Here is a 6,795-nt window from a genome sequence, read left to right on the forward strand (position 1 = left end):
TTGTGTCTTGCTCGATCTTTAACGGTCCAAGTCGACGGTCAATGATTTGGGCAATTTTTGGTGCTAACACACACGTATACATACAAAAATGCTAATGTGACAAACCATGTCATCACCGCGACATTACTGATTAATCTATTTTTCACTTGACACTCAAATTTCCTTTCTTTTTTAAATGTTGGAAAATCATTTAGTTTGTTCTATATCTTTTTAAGGTTGTGCACGTGCGTACGGGAGACCGAAGATGTGATATGTATAACCTCGTACCGGGAGTCGATGGGGGCTATTGCGACTTTTCATGATGCGACCAAACTTTGTGGGAGCTTTAGCTTGAAGACAAAAAGAGGAGCGTGTTGAAGCCCACGACAAAATCCTCAAACAAAAATTATTTCCAAGTTTATAATATCGTTCCCGAAATTACCGAAAATAAATCTATCTTCGCAACTAATTTCGACATACTCTCATCTCGGCATCTAAAAAGGTTAAAAAAGGGGTGAACAATTTCACGAATCAGCAAGTGATTAATACCGCCTCTATCGAATCAAGCTACGAATAATGCAAATCCATGAAAGATATGCACTCGCAACAAAAAAGCAATCAAATAACTAAGTGCAACATTAATTTCCATATAAATTCCAACCTAAATCAATAGTAGACTAGTAGTCGGTATAAACAAAAACTCAATTGCTATGTTGAGAACCCTAGGGTCCCACTTTGCGAGGTGACAAGGCTCGAAATCCATATCAGCTATGGTTATGCCCTGAAAAATTACATCGGTTGTGATTGTGGCCCGAAAATCATATGCCACTTGAAACAAAACAGTTGCAGCCTAAACCAAGGTCGATAACACAAGCTGTGTTGGGAACACTCCGCAGAAGTCTAACACAAGCTGTGTTGAGAGCACTCCACAGAAGTCCGATACCTTTACCAAGAGAGATTGCCAAGAGGGAGCCCAAGTCCGAGCCCGTCAGTATATCCAGTAAATCTTAAACCAATAAGTTATGGGCCAATTATAATATATTAACTGCTAATCACCACACCAATTTTTCGATGCAAGACTCCTCTAACACAACTCACACGTGCATCCTAACAAGCTGATTAACATTAATTTAAGAACTAGATTTTGGGTAACTCTCTCCTGACTCCCGAGTGTTTTGTTTCCATTCTGTTAGGTTGTTTACCCGATGACTCCCCGAGTATAAATTGCGACAATTATCTTTGTTCTCTTTACTGCATTCCCTTCTTTTCAAATGGCAGGTTTACTCCACTCTTCTTTCTTGCCACGCTTCATAAAGTCATCGGTTAAAATGAGTCGCCGTTCGTCAGTCCGCAGTTCTTGGAGCTGCATGAGTTCAGTGATCTTCATTTTAGATTCTGCACAGGCCACTTTCTATAAGCATAAGAAGACTAGAATGTAAAAATAATTCGCATGGTACATTCAGGATGGAGGCCGAATCTGCCATCTGAGGAAGCCAACCGAGAGTTGGATTAAATTATCTGCAGAAACTATGCATGGTCCTTGTTCGGATAATTTATCGGAAAACGCTGATACGATGAAACGAGTCCATCGTTTTCCTTCATACGCCACCGCATGAATCTGTCCCGCTCCATCTAGGACTCGACTCCACATACCCATTTGGGCTATTGCTGTCGTATCTTCATACTTCAGCCAGCGTATCACGCGACGACTACACGCGAGTGGTTCGGAATACCATTGGCCTGGGAAAAGTTGCATCGCCGTCTAGAGTCACCGCGTGATCAAACCAGACGCATAAGATATTTGAAGTCTATATAAACCTGCTCAAGCGCAAGTTCTTGCATATACAGGCAAGATCTCATCCTGCTCACATGCAAGGTTTTGCATATATAGGTAAAAAATTGGTATTAGATAATATCAATACCAAATAGATAAATACACCATAGAGTCATTTTCTGCATAAAAAACTTAGTGAAAGGACAAGCACTATGCGAATAAATGTCATCGCAACCTTACCTACTTCAGCTTGTATTTATTGCGAAAATAATAGGCATCTCACTCCCTCTCGAGAATATCATGCCTACCGTCGGTACATTCTTCTTGACCCTAGACGTTTCAAATGATCAAAATCACCGCAATCGAATCACATTTCGAAAACGTAGCACCCAAAAAACAAAATGAGAGACAAATCAGGAACTTATGCTCAGTAAGCACTCATACAGATGAATAGACATTTAAAAGGGAACACAGAATTGAAAACTCACAACAAAAAAATAATTGCAATATCGGTGGCCTGGGAAGGAAGACTGCGTCCATAACCCATCTACTTCTATTTATTGACTTGTTTCCTCTTTGTTATCGAGAGATCGGGCCACGGGAGAACGGTTAGAACACAAGGTACAAAAGGAGTACAGTAATGCCGCAAACGAAAATTCTGAGGACTTCCTCTCCCTGCTTCCTCTGCTACTCCTTCTGCTGCTTCCCCTGCTACTCCCTGTGACACTGCTGCTGCTGCTTCCACTCCTCCCTGTACTTCCACTGTACTCCTCATTGTACCTGCACTCCTCCCTAAATATTGTTAGCCTCCCTCTGATTTCACTCCTCCCTCTCCGCCCTGTACCTCCACTGCACTTCTCCAGGTACGTGTACTCCTTCCTATTTATGCTTAGACTCCTCCATCTCCTCCCTCTACTTCCTCTGCTTAGACTCCGCCCTCTCCCTTTGTCATCCCACTGCATCTGGACCACGTTGAAATTCCACGTAAGTTTTAAGCACTGCACAATTAAGATGATGCTAATCTTTTCTCACTAATCATCTAATCAAGAACAGATTAGGTTGCTTCTGGAACATTTTCTTTATACTCAAAAAATTGGGGTCAATAGAATTTAAAAAAAAGGAAAAAAGAAAATCCCCTTTTGAATAGTATAGTGGTAACATTTAGCTTTACTAATTCCTATTGGCCCGCATAAACCGCCACATCTACGTGCTTCAAATAAGGCTTTTTCCGCATCTAGACAATTGTCGCTCCTAAGATTACTTGTATCTTGCATTGTTTATCCTGTTAACAATCAAGTTGGTACGGTAAGTAAAATTTCATACACTATCCGGCACATGAGATTTTTCTTTTGCAATTTATTGTATGGGAGAGTATTTTAAACTTGAAGTGGGAAACGAAAAGTTACCGTCGAGAGCTAGGAAAAAAGTACTTGTTAAAACATTAGAGCGTGCACTGCCAACTTAAGCCATGTCAATATTTAAAACTCCAGTCTCTGTTTGCAGGGCAATCGAGCGAAAAAAATCACATTTTTTTTTTTGTGGGGAAAATTCTAAAATGGGACTAGGAGTAGACCGGGGAAGGTGGGAGGTACTGGCAAAGGCGCAGAGAAGGGTAGGGAGGAATGGGGTTGGAGGATCTGTTGAGCTTTAACAACAAAGCTGTGCTTTTGCTAAGCAATCTTTGGAGAAGACCCTCCTGTCTTAATGCTTTGATGCAGCAAGGTTTTAGGGAAGAATTGAAAAACTATGTGGATGCAACACAAACCAGGTTTCTTTGAGTGGGCGAAGGTAGGGGTTAATCTGTAACATTTTCGAAATCTGCGGGCTATTACGCAACGATGTCGACGTTCACGAGGGCAATTATTGGTGAATAGTATGAAAAAAATAAAAAACAAACACTTATCACATCCCATAACGTCCAACAATGAATTATACAGCAAGAAATAGATTTAAAAATTGCAATTTATGATACTTATATTTGTGTAGTTGTTTAATTTAGGATTAATACCACGAAAAACCCTAAACTGGTATACCTATGATAATTTTACTCCAAACGAATTTTTTGACCACCAAAAACACCAAACTGGTACACTTGTGACAAATTTATCCTCAGTTTGTTTCCGTTAAATTTTACTGTCAAATTGTTTTGTTAAATGACACGCAACAGTTGACTGATGTACTGGTTTTATGTTTTACCATTTATTTGTCACAGGTGTACCAATTTGTGATTTTTTGTGGTATTAATTCAATTTAACGGAAACTAACGGAGGGTAAATTTGTCACAAATGTATCAATTTGGGATTTTTAGTAGTCAAAGTATTAATTTGGAGTAAAATTGTCACATGTGTATTAGTTTGGGGTTTTTCGTGGTATTAACCCATTTATTTATAGGGAACAACATCTCAAATTGAAAAGAACATGTTGAAGGAACAATAGATGATTAATAAATATATTTTCGTCCGCATAAATTTCGGAATAGTATTTAACTTCTTGCAATTTATGTAGTTTTACCAAATTATAGCATCAAAACTTGATTAGAACAAATTCAATTTTCAAATCCGTGCATTCACGCACTTCTACCGTATATTGATGATCAAGAAGATATCGTACCATGTCTGCGCGATTAAAAGAGTCTTCAACTGACTTTGTCAAGTCATCAGGTTCAATCGAATACTCAGTCTGCGATTCTTCTTTCTTGCCCAGCTTCTCCAAAACCGTTTGAACAACCGAATCGACAATTTGTGTTTGGCTGCCATACACAAAAGCGCTTTCATTAACTGACTAGAGTAAATTCATACCCACGCATCACACGTGGAATGTCAAACTTTTTTTCCTAACTTCGAAAAGATTGAAGTACACCAAATAATCAGTATAGGCTAATTTAGTAAAATTCACTGGACGTGTTTTTGTATATAGTACTGGTTTACACGACGGCCAAAATTACCGAGTGGCTACTACATGGTGCACAAGCAAAATTTCGGCATTTATAGCTAAGCCTGGAAAAGATTTACAGCACTTGTTGGGAAAACGTAGACAAATTCAAGGTCATCCATTGAACACTGCAATTTGGTGAAGAAAAATTATAACCCGGAAATCTGTAACAAGTTCCCCAGCGCCAGCAGTAGCTTATACACAACAGGAATATTAAGGGAAGATGTTACGAGCAGAGGATGTAAAGTTCAAGCAGCGCAGCAATTGGAGAGGTAGTTTTCAATATTTTCCATTTAAAAGAAAAAGAAGAAGAAAAGAAATAAGCTGATAGGGCAATGTTAGGGCAATGTTTTATCCCCTAAAGGCTAAAACCGAAGGAGGAGGCAGGGATCTTAAAGGTAGTTTTACCTTTGGCCCTTCTGGACCTTCCATCCCTTGATTTGACCAACCTTTGCAAGAGCCTCTTTCCACGCCCTGGGTTTGACGGGGAGATTCTTCGGCTGTGGAGTCCAATGTTTAACATCCCCGGCTTTCACTTCGAAAAAAATGGGAAGAATTCTTTTTTGACCCTTTGACCTAGACACGTTGATCATCATGCGTTCGAGCTCAATGAGACACCATTTACGGTCGGGATAAGTCTGAGAGATGATGGGTATGTAGATTTTGGAGTTGTCGATAGCTTGTAGAAGTGTCTTGCCAATCTCATCACCCACCTCGATGTCATCTGCATCCCTGAATACGCGGAGTTTGGCTTGTACCAAGTGTCGGTGGAGGAAGTCCGTGAAATCATGACGAGTATCGTCTCCACTAAAACTCAGGAACACATTGTACCGAACTTTTGATGCTCTGGCCTTAGAGGGTGGCATATCTAGGAAGGGTGTTACCTCCAGACCTCTCTCTCTCTCCCCAGAAGAGAAAAAAGGATGGTGTGGCGTGACCTAGCTGAGAAGTGAGCTGAGGTTTTTGGAATGCTTCCACAGAAGAGCTATCCTGCTATATACATGTTGTCCGGGCCATTGAATAGGTCGATCGCCCGGGCAAATGTATCCACTCACTTGATTGTGGTACATTCTATCTGTACTCCTTTTCTACATTTCTTTCAATAGCCATACGGCATCAACTTGGGGGAGGGCACTTTCACATGGTACAAATCCTTTCTTAAATCAAATCGGGTTTTAATTGTCTATATCTGACCTGACGCTCCGCTTTAGCAAGTAGACCCGAAGGTCACCAAGACTTTTTCTAACAAGTCTGGAAAATTATTTTAACTCCCTAGGAGACCATGAAGGCCAATCAGAAGTCCTCTTCTATAATGTAGATGGTGGTTATGGTATGTATCCCACGTTTGGTGGAATTGCAACAACAAATGACCTTACATTAACTACGTTAGATAATGGTCCAACTGGCCTTACATTTTTTCAATTTGGCATAGGCATATTCCTGTTGAACATTCTGATTTGCTATTATTCCCATTTGGGTTAGCCTGTACAGGATTAACTTGGTTATTCACATTAATAGGGCCAACCCCATTGGTATCATGTTGAACTTGGGCAATAATTTTAGGTCTTTACAAGTTTCGGTGGTGGTGGAATCATTTGACCTAAAGTACCACTATTATTAAATTGAGCAGAGGAGGATGAAGGTACCTACTCAACAACCATCGAGCCTCCTTGCATGGGGAACGGGTGGTTGGATGTTCCAGGGCTTGAGATTACTTCTTTGGCAACATTATTGATCGTCGGCCTAATCACATCAGTAAGATGAAGCCGTTCCGTTCTTCCTCAAACATTTGTTTCACAGTGGATTTGGCTCTAATTCTCTCCTCCCCTTGTTAGTGAAATGTCTTGGAATATCCGCAACAATCCCATCTTAATTTTGATCTACCGTTACATAAGCAGCTGATGATTCGGAACGGATAGCCCTCTCATTGCCAAGTTGTGGTGACTAATTATTACGAGCAGCATTTTCAGGCTTCAACTGATTCCGAGTCCTCGCCATCGTAATTCCACAAATTGAACCACAATGGTCCCACCAGGCATACTATAAAGATGTTTCGCCAGAAATTAATCCACACGACGAAATACCTTTCACCGAAAGTTGTTCTTCGATTT

The 6,795-nt window shown here is 40.3% G+C and overlaps 1 pseudogene; it reads right to left on the reverse strand.

Moving 5' to 3' along the window:
- Nucleotides 1–2,175: 2,175 nt before the first annotated feature.
- Nucleotides 2,176–5,565, reverse strand: LOC115688552 (disease resistance-like protein DSC1; annotated as a pseudogene).
- Nucleotides 5,566–6,795: the final 1,230 nt, after the last annotated feature.

Source organism: Syzygium oleosum, unplaced genomic scaffold, assembly GCF_021117445.2.
Source record: "Syzygium oleosum isolate NSW1041296 unplaced genomic scaffold, Sole_v2.1 Sole_v2.37, whole genome shotgun sequence".
Classification (NCBI taxonomy): Eukaryota; Viridiplantae; Streptophyta; class Magnoliopsida; order Myrtales; family Myrtaceae; genus Syzygium; species Syzygium oleosum.